Source organism: Pyrus communis, chromosome 6 (assembly GCF_963583255.1).
Source record: "Pyrus communis chromosome 6, drPyrComm1.1, whole genome shotgun sequence".
NCBI classification, from domain to species: domain Eukaryota; kingdom Viridiplantae; phylum Streptophyta; class Magnoliopsida; order Rosales; family Rosaceae; genus Pyrus; species Pyrus communis.
In genome coordinates, this window is record NC_084808.1 from 14,006,327 (window position 1) to 14,010,806 (window position 4,480).

Below are 4,480 nucleotides of genomic sequence, written 5' to 3' on the forward strand. Positions count from 1 at the left end.
CCGATCAGATCGAACTCTCTGCCTGTAGAAAAAGGTATGTAGGCTAAAAAATATATTTGTTATTGATACGTGAATGTGGAAAAATGGAAGAGAATGCTTTTTTTCTCATTATGTTTCTCTACAAGATTACAAGGATATATATACATGATACAAGTGTGTAGGTAGGAAAAGGTAGCCGTCCTAGTGTGTAGGTAGGACAAGGTAAGATGGCTGTAGAGGACAAGGTAGCCGTCCTAGTGTGTAGGTAGGACAAGGTAGGACGGCTGTAGGACGGCTTATTCTTCCAATAATAATATTATATACAATTACACAAGGACTCCAACCATATTCCTTATTTGTCTAACACTCCCCCTCAAGTTGGAGAGTGGATGTCAAGAACTCCCAACTTGCGTAACATACCCGAAAACTTTTCTTTCCCAAGAGGTTTGGTAAACAAGTCTGCCAACTGTTGTGCCGTACCCACATGCTTGGTCTCTATTGTGCCATCTACAATCTTATCTCGTATAAAGTGACAATCCATCTCAATGTGACGAGTTCGTTCATGAAAAACAGGATTGGCAGCTATATGTAACGCTGCTTGATTATCACAAAATAAAATGGAAGGACCATCCAAAGGAATGTTCAAATCCTTCAACAAAAAACGAAGCCAAACTATCTCGCAACAAGCACCTGCCATGGCCCTATATTCCGCCTCTGCTGAAGAGAGCGAAACGGTTTTCTGTCGTTTCGTCCGCCAAGAAATCAAAGAACCGCCCAAGAATACACAATACCCAGTAGTCGAACGGCGAGTGATAGGGCAACCTGCCTAATCAGAATCACAAAACGCAGTTAACTTGGTCTGGTTGTCAGAACGAAATAATAAACCTTGACCTGGAGTAGCCTTCAAATAATGAACAATACAAAGCGCATCATCCATATGAGATATCCTTGGCTCGTGCATAAAACGGCTTAGAACATGCACATAATAGGTGATATCCGGCCAAGTGATAGTGAGATATATTAACCGACCTACTAATCGTCGATACTTTTCAGGATCCTTGAGAAGTTCTCCTTTATCAGATAATTTTGTGTCATCCATAGGAAAAGCAATGGGTCGTGCTCCCAAAAAACCATGGTCCTTGAGAATCTCTAATGCATACTTGCGTTGAGAAATATAAATCCCTTGTTTGGAACGAGAAACCTCAATACCCAAAAAATATTTTAAATCACCAAGGTCTTTTATCCGAAAATGATCACGGAGAAAAGACTTCATAGAATTAATGGCACTAGCATCATTGCCTGTAATCACAATATCATCCACATAAATGAGCAAAGCTGTGAAAGAAATACCAGACTTTTTAGTGAACAATGAATAGTCAGCTTTGGATTGTTGAAAACCGGCAGAAATGATGGCACTAGTGAATTTGGCAAACCATTGGCGAGAAGCCTGCTTAAGACCATAAAGTGACTTGTGAAGGCGACACACAAGATTCTCCCCCTGTCGCCGAAGACCAGGAGGATGAGACATATAGATTTCTTCATGTAAGTCACCATGTAAGAAAGCATTATTAACATCAAGCTGATGAAGAGACCAAGACTGACTAGCAGCAAGAGCAAGAAGACAACGCACCGTAATCATCTTAGCAGTAGGAGAAAAAGTGTCATGATAATCAATACCTTCAGCCTGAGTGAAGCCTTTAGCAACCAAACGAGCTTTGTAGCGGTCAATAGAGCCGTCAGAATTGTGCTTGAGTTTGTACACCCACTTACAACCAATGGGAATTTTGCCAGGGGGCAAGGAAGTTAAAGTCCAAGTACCATTAGCATGTAAAGCTTGAAGCTCCTCAGTCATAGCACGTTACCAATTGGGGTCAGTGGCAGCCTCGGCAAAGGAGGAAGGCTCCACAGTCCGACTGACAGAGTTAATGTAAGAAAAATGCCTGGGAGAGTAACGGTGATAAGAGAGAAAATTACAAAGTGAATATCGCGTACCTTGTGTAGAACCGGGTTGCGAAGTCGAAGATGGGTGGGATGGCAGAATCACCGGCTAGCAAACGTAGTCTTTTAAATAGGATGGAGGTTTATGGGCACAAGAAGAGGTGCGGGGAAGGGGAGGATTGGTAGGTAGTGGGGGAGGGGGGGGGTAGGGATGTCCGTGGGTAAAAGGGTGAAAGGTGAAGGAGGGTGAGGCGTCGGGGCAGGAAGGGGTGGGTTATATGTAAAGTCCAGAGGGGGTGGGATGGGTAGGGTAGGCGAAGAGGATGGGATAAGAGGGTGAGAAACGGCATAAGGGAAAGTAGTTTCGTGAAAGATGACGTCTCGACTAGTGAAAATGCGGTGATTGTCGAGATCGTAAAGGGTATAGGCCTTTTGTCCATGAGGATAACCGAGAAAAATGCAACGATGAGCCCGAGGGGAAAATTTGGTGGTGGGAGTGACAGAGGTGGCATATGCTAGACAACCAAAGACGCGGAAGTGGTCATAAGATGGGGTTTTCGAAAAGAGAACCTCAAATGGGGATTTATGATGGAGAAGACGGGTAGGGAGACGATTGATGAGATAAGTAGAGGTAAGAACACATTCCCCCCAAAACTTGATAGGAAGATGGGATTGAAAACGAAGGGCGCGAGCGGTTTCAAGAAGATGACGATGTTTTCTTTCAACAACGCCATTTTGTTGGGGGGTATAAACACAAGAAGTTTGTAAAAGCACCCCATGATCAGAGAAAAAACTACGAAGAGATAAAAATTCACCACCATTGTCAGTACGAGTGCATTGGATGGTAGTGCGGAATTGGGTAGTGACATAAGCAAAAAAATCCTTAATTAATTGTTGAGTGTCGGATTTATGTTTCATGAGGAAGACCCACGTAAAGCGAGAAAAATCATCCACAATGGTTAAGAAATAATGAGCACCAGAAAGAGAAGATTGACAATTCGGGCCCCAAATATCACAATGAATTAAAGCAAAAGGGAAAGTTGATGAAATTGAACTCAAAAGAAAAAGTTGACGAGTTTGTTTTGCCAACGGACAAACATCACAAATATGACTAGAATCAAAAGTGTAATTAAGAGAGCTAGATGCTAAAACTTGCAAACGAGTGGAGGAGGGGTGACCAAGACGCCTATGCCAGAGGGAGGAGGGGATGGTAATGATGTTGCAGAGAGGTTGACGGGTGGGGAGAGAAGAGGTAAGGGCCACAAGGTAATACAGATCGCCATGTCGCTTACCCACACCAATCATCGCCTTCGAAACCAAGTCCTGCAAAACACACCAAGAAGGAAAGAAGGTTATGGAACACGATAATCCATCTATAAGTTTACCAACCGATAAAAGGTCCACTCGGAAATTAGGGACACATAAAACATCCTTCAAAGTAACTGATGAATTTAAAGGAAGAGTGCCGGTAAAAGTAATGGGAGCAGAAACACCACTAGGCAAAGAAACAGGCGGCAAATGTGAAGGAGAACGATTAACCAAACATGAAGCGGAAGAAGTAATATGATCCGTAGCACCACTGTCAAGAATCCATTGACCATGACGAGAGGTGACAGGTAACAAACCTTGGGCAAAATCAGTAGTGAGCACGGCATTGGCCTGAGGAGGGGTGGTGGTGTCACGTAGAGCAGCTAGAACACGGGAGTGCTGCCCGGCAGAGAGGTCAGGCATGGCAAGCTGCAAGTCATGCAAAGTGGGCTGGGCCCCGTGCACTTGGTGGGTCGCTGGAGTAGAAGAGGAGGCGGGGGCCTGGGTGCTTTGCACGTGATGGGCCTGGGTGAAATTATGAGGCCGGGAAGCAGAAAACCATGGTTGCCGGGGAGGACTGGAAGGTGCATGGCTGCGGGAAGAACTGGAAGCAGTGGCACGGCGCGGTGGTCGCCACGGTTGGCCATGGAGGGGATAGCCAACGGGATAGCCATGAAGTTTATGGCAGGTGTCTCGGGTATGATAATCAAAATTGCAGTAGGTGCAGTGGAGGGGAGGACGAGCAGAGGAGGGACGCGACGGGCCACGAACAGCCATGGCAGCAGGTTGATCGACAGAGCGGAGGACGCCCAGGGAGCGTTGTTTTTCAGCTTGAGACACGGAGGAACAGGCCTGACGAACAGTGGGAAAGGGATTCATTAAAAGAATCTGGTCACGAACAGCAGCAAAGGATTCGTTGAGGCCCATTAAAAATTGCATGAGTTGTTGAAGGTCATGCTTGGCGGTGCAAGAGCATGTGCAACCATCATTATAAGAAGCAAGCTCATCCAGAGAGCTTTCAGGCGAGTAAAATAGGCGGAGATAGAAGAAGAACCTTGAGAAATTGTAGCAAGTTCCCGGTTAAGTTGGAAGATGCGTGGAGCATTACTCTGAGAGAAGCGTTCGCGAAGATCATCCCATACAGCTTGGACAGAGGTGGAAAAAAGCACAGATTCTTGAAGGTCAGGTTCCAAGGAATGCAGAAGCCAAGAAAGAATCATGTCATTGCAACGACGCCAAGCCGCGTGAGCATCAA